Genomic DNA, 10,145 nt, shown 5'->3' with positions numbered 1-10,145 from the left:
CTTTTATTATAAATTCTGGTACGGTAAATACCTTAAAAACCTTAATAGGCCGCGATCCCATTGGCATTGAGAGTGTCCATGGGCGGCAGTATCACATAAAATCAGGTGAGCCTCCAACCCGTTTGCACCATGTTCTGTAAACAAAAAATTCAGTGAAAATAATTGTACTGTAAATTGCTCCTATTATACCATATTTTGTGCAATTATTTAAATAGCAATATTTCAGAGATAACAATGTATACACAGTAGATGGAATGATAATATTTTAATGGAACATACTAATTTGTGTGTCTCAATTATAGTTTTCAGGTAAAATGATGTGTTTGTTGGGTTTGTTGTCCCCTAATAACTTAATAAGTAGGAGTAGGATAACTATATTTTGGATTTGCATTTTTTACACACATAAAAAAAACAATGGCGCTACAACCGGTTTTAGGCCTGGGCCTCAGATTTCTGTATCTGTTTCATGATCATTTGTTAATGATTTAATTTAATAGGCCGTCGCCGTCGACTTTTTGGGTCTAAGGCAAGCCGGTTTCCTCACGATGTTTTCCTTCACCGTTCGAGCGAATGTTAAATGCACACATAGAAAGAAACTCCATTGGTGCACAGCCGGGGATCGAACCTACGACCTCAGGGATAAAAGTCGCACGCTGAATCCACTAGGCCAACACTGCTCTACACATACTAATAAAAAAAATAGACAAAACAAATTTAAAAAATTTACCTTTAACGCGTTTCCTCGCTGTATTGCGATACTTATTCGTTGAGCGAGGAAAGCAGCAGCTCTGGGGTAACGCCTGTACACTTGAACCCCACGGCCCAAAAGTCTCTACTCCATAGATAACGAAATCAAAGTTGGAATCTCTTATATTTGTGCCGTTTATTATGCTATTTAAATAGCATTTTTTTTAAATAAGTTAAATATCTCGAGTCAAACTCTAGATATACGTTGGCGACAAAGACGTTTTAATGCAGCTTCATTATCCGTAAAATGGGCAAATCTCTTAGCTTCGTAATGGGAACGTTCATTCTAGTAGGTATACTACTAATAAAGCACCTCGAATGCTTATGAGAATGAGAATCGCACGGCTGTAAGTACCTTAAAATCCTTAATAGTCCGAGAGGAAAGAGTAAATAGAAAGATAAAGTAGCATCACTTCGGAGACAATTTTTTTTTAATTAGTTAAATCCCGGAAGTCAAACTCTAGATATAAGTTGGCGACAAAGACTAAGAACATTATGAAGTTACGAATTTTGACAGAAGATAAATAAAAATGCACTCAATTACTTGTCCCCATTATGTTTTTTTTAATAAATTTTGGGTAATCTACAATCTTGTTATTAAAATAATTACTGTGTGAATTACGAATGTTTATCCTCACATCGTATTTATACCAATATTAGATTCATCTACATTTAGTATTTTTACAGTGAGCGCAGACCAAAACGTTCATTTTAAAATGTTATTTCTACGAATTAACCATTTTGTTATATTGACGCTGCTTGTGGTCGAACATTTCTGTGTAAGTTATATTTAGTAAGTACATACATCTCGTTAAAATGCGCGTTAGGCGATTTCTAGTTGAGTATTTTGAAATATTGTTTTTATACAAATACATATACAATTCTAAATCATCCCTGAGTTACGAGAATGTATTTTTTTAATTATATTAAAAAAAAAAGCCTAAAAATAACCAGCAAATACTCGTTAAACTAGTAATATGCATTTTATTATGCTCGATTGTTTTCGTCTAGCCTAACAGTAGTTTTCCTTTTAAAGTTTTTTATATAAAATATTAAGTTTTCGTTTGTTTAATGTTTAATATCAGTTTTCTTTATATATTATCTGTTTTGTATATTTAGTATCATTTTTTATGTAATAAGAGGCAAACGGGCAGGAGGCTCACCTGATGTTAACTGATACCACCGTGGACAATCCCATTGCTAGAAAGCTGGCAAGTGCGTTGCCGGCCTTTCAAAAATTTCGACTTACGACGTACGTCTTTCAAGAAAAGAGCGTACCAATGGCGGCGGGTGGCGGTATCACTTAACATTAGGTGAACCTCCTGCCCTGTCCTGTTACATGAAAAAAATACGATTTGCCAACTACCAGTGGCGTAATAAGTGGTAGAACAAAGAAACATTTAAAGTTTATTTCCAAATCTCAAGGTACTGGAGTTCAATTTGGAAAGATCTGAAATTGAGTTCTACAACCAATCCTACATTAAAAACTTTAAATTAGCTATAAGGAAACATTCAAGAGGCGCTAAAAAAACTCTTAATATGTCCGGAGAACTTTTGAAGACTTTGTATAATAATGTGACGGTTAGTATTGAATTAATTGAATGTTACTTATTATAAAAAAATTCATTCTTATTAGACTCTCTCGAGATCCGCTGGACCGGTTTTGGTTACTGATTTAGCAGCAGCAGAATAACTGTCAAAGACATTGAAATTTTTAAAAAAATAATGGTTTCGTAAAGTCAAATATTGTTCATCCCGTCGATACGGTAAACTCTCCCCTCAAAGAACGTATTAAAATAAAGGTTTTGATTCGACAAGATCCATAATATTCGGATAATAGCGTATTTTAGATTTTTAAATGTAGAAGAATGTTAGTAATTAAATGTACATATATGTATATTGATTGTCATTATTATATCATATATATCAAAAAAGTAGTAAATTTAATACTTGATTGCATTACTTTCATAAAATCATAAATTCAGTTCAGGTAATCTGTAACACGACATTCATTGACCGTTAGCCGGTATGAAATTGGTCGGGTCAGCTGGTATATCTATGTAACACATCATCATTGTCGTTATAATTTTGTTTCAAAATTGTATCTACATCAAAACACAATTTAACATTACTATCTAGCCTAATTTAAGACTAATAACTAATTTAAAAAGTATATTTAATATAAGAAAGTGTCCAATTAGGAAAAAATAAGAATTAGGAAATTAATATACTTACCTTTCCCTTGCAATATATTTATGAAAATATTATGTATGTATACAAAAATAGTGATAAGTTAACTAGAATAGAACATACGCACAATGTTAATACTCGGAACAAACGCAGGCTGCAATTTCCCCGTCCTAGACTATCTAAAGTTAGTAATTTTTTGGGAAAAGGGATAGTCTTCTTTAATAAAATCCCAGAGGCTCTTTTATCTCTGCCTTTTAATAAATTTAAGAAATGTATTAAAGAAAAGCTGTGTAAAAATGCTTACTAAAATGTTAACGATTATCTAAATGTTTACTAGTAACAATAACAATCAAATAACAGTATGTACATTGTACAATGTTCTTAACCTACATAGTAATAATAAAAATAATTAAAAACAAATAAAAAGAAAATTTAGACAAATTAAAAAAAGTTTGGTCCCCGTGGCAGTGTACCTTTAACGCTGGCAGCGTTTCCTCGCAAATATTCAGCTTATTCGTTGAGCGAGGTAAGCACCAGCTCTGGGGTCACCAGGTACTATCTACCAGGCGCCAACTTAAATCTTTAATTAGCGCACTTGAAAAGAAATATAAATTGTAATATTATTTTTTAATATTCACACGCTAATTTCAATGAAAATGTAAACTAATCTAAAATAAATGCTAAATCCTAGTCAATGCTTAGTTTTGATGACCGCTTCAGGAGTCTCCTCCTCTTCCATACACAGACGTTTTAGTTGTAGAAAGCACTAAAGCTTTAATAATCAATTTATTCTACTACTAGATGAAAATATCATTTCAAGAATACCTACATAATGAATACAAACCAACTTTCATACATTTTGAGTATGAATGGTGCGACATGTTGGAGTCACCATTCTTGCGCTTGAAGGAAAGATTTGGAATGCTATGTCCTACACCACCCGTAAGTAATTATAATTTTCTGTTCATTTATCATTAAGATATGCCACTTTCGGCACGGTATTTTCTTTCTATTGGTTATTCGTGGCTATAGATAAATCTATTTGATTCAAAGGCATGACCTTTAGACTGATGGTAACTGTTCTAATGTATAATACAAGGCTGTTTTTAAACATATTTTGGGTACATCGCCTACTTTGGTACGCATCGGGGATTGATTGCAAACTTAATGCCTTTAAAGATAATCTTATCTGTGCCCTAAGGGCTCATGCTCAAGAGACGGCTTATCGCCGGGCTTAGCTCCGGCCCTAGTGCCGGCTCACCGCGCCGGGGAGCTCCAGCGTCATAGTATCCCATACAAGACTGACGACTGGACAGTGGACGTAGACCCGGCTTTTCTCGTTCGTCTCGTGGGCATGAGCCCTACTGTAACTTTGAATAGACAGCGATACTGTTCCCGATGTTTTTGTATACTAGTTCGATGTAGTTCTCTTAATATCCGTAGCACTGATGTCGCAAAAAACGCTATTGATACTTGGTATCCATACTACCAGCTTCGCACCCAGACTAGTTACTTACACTCACTAATTTAATGCAGAGAGACTAGGGGTGTAGTACGGCAGGAGATATTGAAAGCTCGAGTTTTTTCGACTTACTTTATTATAGTTATACATAACAAAACATAGGCTTATGTGACACACCATAAGATTATAATATGTAAACTAATATGATTTTTTGTTAGCCCTAACCTTCAAAAGACATATTGTGTCGTATTATTAGTTTGTGAGTATTTTGAGTGAACTTTATGCAGCTTTTTCGTAATATTAATAGAAAAACCGTCGTGTTTTAGTAAATAGTGCTACATAAGAAACGCCATTATATTACTGGAGACATCTAAACTGCCGCGTATAACACTTCAGGAATTATATTTTTTTATTATATTTTCAGATGGAATATATTTTGGCAAATATTACAATATCTACAGAACCTATTCCGGAATCATTTCCACTTTTAGAAGGAAGGGTGTATTCTAGAATGTTTATACGCCAGCCTCCAATTAAAATAGCTTCATCATATTTGTACGCGAAATTTATTAAAGTAAAACATTATAACGTGTTTGATTCACCGACCTATTGGTACCTGTAATAAACACAGCAATCTTTTATTTATTTATTAAACAAATACATAAAAAATAAAAAAAGTCGGTGTGTCCACCTTTATATGTCTGGGCCTCGGATTTCTGTTTCATGATCATTTGTCAATCTATAGGAATGGAGGTGATCAGCCTCCTGTGCCTGACGAACTAATTTATGGGTCTAGCTGGTTTCCTCACGATGTATTTCCGTCACCGTTCGAGCGCACATGGAAGGAAAGCCCATTGGTACACAGTCGGGGATCGAACCTACGAGGGATGAGGGTCGCAGGCTGCAGCCACTAGGCCAACACTGCTCTTACAAAAATAATACATACATAGAAAAGCACAACACAACATTAACCAGTAATAGATTAAAATATTTACAAAAATAGAACTAATTCTTACAGTATAGGAATTGACATGAAGCAGACCTTTTGTCAGTCCACTCAATGGACAATTAAAAATCTGTAAATCTGGGCAGTTAATTGTATGACAAAAACCATACTATTAATCAATATTTCGTGTACAAAAGCAGGTTACTCTCCGTAACCTTTGACGACTCATTGGTCTAGTGGCTAGTACCCCTGACTGCGAATCCATGGGTCCCGGGTTCGATCCCCGGCTGAGACGAACATCGATGTGATGAGCATTTGGTGTTGTGTCTTGGGTGTTTAAATATGTATTTATATGTCTATCTATCTTTAATATGTATGTATATCCGTTGCGTAGTACCCATAACACAAGCTTCACCAGCTTAGCATGGGACTCGGTCAATTTGTGTGAAGTGTCTAAAAAAAAAAACCTGCTCACTACTTACTATTTATCGGACCATCCTCGTATATTTCACAATGTTTTTTTTTATTTTTTTTATTTTATTTTAAAAGGCACACTAACGAAACACATACTAACACTTACAGAGAACACATAACATAGAAAACAAGATCCATGCATGTGCACAACATTTGAAGGGAAACATTACAATGATAAAGAGAAAATAACTTAAACATTAAAAGTAAAAAAAAAACAAACTAGATTAAAAAAAATACAAACATGCAATTTACAATTATATATAAAAAAAAAAGTTGTGGTCGACTTTTCTCAAACAGTTACTAGATGAGGCTTCTTGCAATAAAATCATAAATTTTTAATCTCGTATGTTATAAGCATTTTCATACTTCATACATGTTTTTATATACATATTATAATTTCTCTTTTGTTGTACGCGATTTGAATAAATACCTTTTCATATAAATCGTTAATTACATCATTTATTAAAAGTGTATCTGATCGAGGGAACGCACAAGTTTAGTTTTTATATGTACCTAAATAATGTTATTTACTTATAAGAAAGTAGCTGTTCCCTGCCACGCTTCGCTGTGGCACATTGTGATTGAATGGTTGAGAAATTTGAAACAAAACAAGGAAAACATTTCATATAATATAATTTTGCAATACTTGTAGAAAAAAAAAACGATAATAAAAACAATAAATAAAAACAATCCTTGATGCGGATTATATATCATGCTAAAACTTCAGCTCGATCGGTGCAGAACTTTTTGAGTTACGAGTTATGAAACCAACATAACATTTTTATATATATATATAGATTGCTAAGGTAAGTACTGTATCAGTAGTTCTGAACTCTTTTAAGAAAAAGGTCAATGGGTAAGTAAGTAGCAGCATTAAGTATCTAAACAATGGAATAGGGAGTGTTTTTTTTATAGAACAGGGGGCAAACGGGCAGGAGGCTCACCTGATGTTAAGTAGTACCGCCGCCCATTGACACTTCAGAGAGCTTGCGAATGCGTTGCCGGCCTTTAGGGAATTGGTACGCTCTTCTCTTGAAGAAACCTTAGTCGAATTGGTTCGGAAATACTTCAGTGGGCAGCTGGTTTCACATAGTGGTGGGGCGCGGGTAATAACGCTCAGATGTGGAACGACGGACGTCGAGGTGATACGGGTGGAATTGCGAATTCTGCCTCGACGTCCGATGAAACTCAGCTGCTATTAATCCGAACAACGCCTATGAACACTTTCCGTAGTGAACTTCGTGCGGTAGAAGATGCAGAGTCGCCCCACATCTCTATGCCACGCCAAGGGATCGAGCCGCTCCGAGAGGGATTGTTCGTCGACGTTGCGAACCGCTCTTCGTTGAGTGATAAAAAATACATACACATAAATTTGTGAAGATGTTAAAGTATATACATAATATATAATAAGTATATACATAGTATACTATAATTTTGGTATTTACACTTGCTAAAATCTTTATTAGTCTTTGCTAAAACCGACATAATAAACAACACCTTCACTAAGCAAAATAATTGAATAATGCGCCTAAATATTTTTAAGTTTTTGTCTCGATATTACAACTAACAATAAAAATCGAACTAATACAAAAATAACTAACGGACAGTTACATTTAAACCTTTGTACCTACTCATATTTCTAACCTATCTTTTAAATGGTTGTTAAAAACATTAATGAATGAACTATTTTGCCTGATTAAGTTAATATTAAATCACTTGGCGAACTATATAGAAGTAACTGAATTCGGGGTTATAAATGTTATAGATTATATCTATGCAACCGTCTGACAATATATTTATAATAGAAAACTATCGCTTTCTGAAATCAGAAGGTTTCTCAGAATTTTGTTCAGACCTACCGAACAAAATTGTTTTTGGAAGGGCTTGTGTACTTCCAATATAACTTAGTAAGGCACATCCTCCTCAAGTCTTAGCTCATAGCGTAGCGAAGCGATCTAGTTTGAAGATATTAGTTATAGACATGTTTTACTGTGTAGTAGGAGAGTTGTAGGAGAGTAGAGTATTGGAGGAATTCAGGAGGAAAAGTAAGATTTAAAACCATACAAAAAAACCACATAAATCTAATATAGAAAATTCTTGGTGTTTGTGGTTAAACTCCTCCGAAACGGCTCGACTTATTCTCATGAAATTTTAGGTGCATATGTCTGAGAATCGGGCAACATCTATTTTTCATCCCCCTAAATGTTAAGGGTAGTCCACCGCTAAATATTTTTATTTTATTTTTAGATATTTTTTTCTGTTTTTATGATACAGCATTAAAACATACATACAACCCCTATTTTATACATGGCAAAACGACGTTTGCCCGGTCAGCTAGTAATTTATAACAACGCTGTTCAGATTTCATTTTGAACATTGACCAATTGACCGCTTTAATATTGCTCTGTCTTATTCATATCTCGCTTCCTCTCAACGTGGCGAAGACTTCTTAAAGCCCTTAATTATCGTGGTAAACCTGCCCGATAGCTTTGAGATAATCCCACTACCTCGAACATTTGATCCTACCCCGTCAGTTACCTTAGGTCTCTTGGTGCAGACATCACGTACTTATTTATATATTCACTATTTATGTGTTAGGGTACATCTGAAGGACTTAGGCATCCGTACTGTTGTTAGGTTCTTACATCTCACACTCTCATATATTTAGTTATCTAGTGCAGCTTGCTCAATGCTCATGCATACACTACACTATACAGATACTCCTGACATTTAATACATATCAATTTGACCACACATTTCACACAAATAAATTCTGGAATCTCATATGCTCTGTGCGTCTATGAAACTAAGGATTTTGAGCACGTTTTAATGCAGCTTCATTATCCGTAAAATGGGCAAATCTCTAAGCTTCGTTATGAGAACGTCCATTCTAGTAGGTATACTACTAATAAAGCACCTCGAATGCTTATGAGAATGAGAATCGCTCGGCTGTAAGTACCTTAAAATCCTTAATAGGCCGGCAACGTTTGCCCTACGTTCTATTAAAAAATATCTAATTTAGTGGAATAATTGCACTATAACAAGCTCCTATTATACGATATTTCGTGCAATTATTTAAATAGCAATATTTCGGAGATAACAATATAAACACAGTAGATGGCAAGATAAAATTTTCATAGAACGTATTAATTTGTGTATCTTAATTATAGTTTTCAAATAAATTTATGAGTTAGTTGTCTCTTAATTACGAGGACAGCCATATTTTGGGTCTGCTTACTTTTTAAATCGTTTTATTTTTTTACATTTACATAATAATAAAAAATGTATACATAGAAAATTAAGACAAAATTTAAAAAGTTTGGTCCCTGTGGCATTGTAGTTAGTACCTTTAACGCTGGCAGCATTTCCTCGCTTTATTGCGATGCTTATTCGTTGAGCTGGGGTCGCCGGTACTATCTACTAGGCCCTAAATCTAGCCAAGTACACTTATGAACGTCAACAGAAGAGATGTTAAATTGATTCTAAATGTACATTTACTCCCAGTTCGCAAGTCAAGGGCGTAGATCGGGTAAGAGAGGGAAAGAGTAAATATAAAGATAAAATAGCATCACTTCGAAGGAAATTTTTTTAAAAAGTTAAATATCTCGGAAGTCGAACTCTAGATATACGTGGGCAACAAAGACTGAAAATTATTAAGTTACGAATTGTGGCAGAAGGTAAATAAAAATGCACTCAATTAATTGTCGTCACTGTGTTATTTTAAAAAAAATTGGCTAATCTATATTTCTACAATCTTGTTATTAAAATAATTACTGTGTGCATTACGAATGTTCATCCTCACATCGTATTAAACCCATAATAAATTCATCTACATTTATTATTTTTACAGTGAGCGCAGACCAACACGTTCATTTTGAAATGTTATTTCTACGAATAAATCATTTTGTTATATTGACGCTGCTTGTGGTCGAACATTTATGTGTAAGTTTTTTTAGTAAACTGTGCATTCATCTCGTTAAAATCCGCATTAAGCGATTACTAGTTGAGTATTTTGAAATATCGTTTTCTTTTACTCTAACTATTAAATTCTTCATCATCCCTGAGTTACCAGAATTTATTTACAATATATTTAAAAAAATATCCCAATAAATAATAGCCAGTTTGAGTAAGTCACTAGTAATATATATATATATTTAATTTTACTCGATTGTTTTCGTCTAGTCTTACAGTAGTTTTTCTTTTCAAGTTAAAACAATTTAAATTTTTCTATAAAATATGAAGTTGTCGTTTGTTTAATGTTTAATACGTTCTTATGTTTGCTGTTTCGTATATTTTGTTTATCAATAAAATCTGTTTTGTCTTTGT

Source organism: Pieris napi, chromosome 5, assembly GCF_905475465.1.
Source record: "Pieris napi chromosome 5, ilPieNapi1.2, whole genome shotgun sequence".
Lineage (NCBI taxonomy): Eukaryota > Metazoa > Arthropoda > Insecta > Lepidoptera > Pieridae > Pieris > Pieris napi.
The sequence above is the reverse complement of the archived record's forward strand: the minus strand, read 5'-3'. Positions refer to the sequence as shown.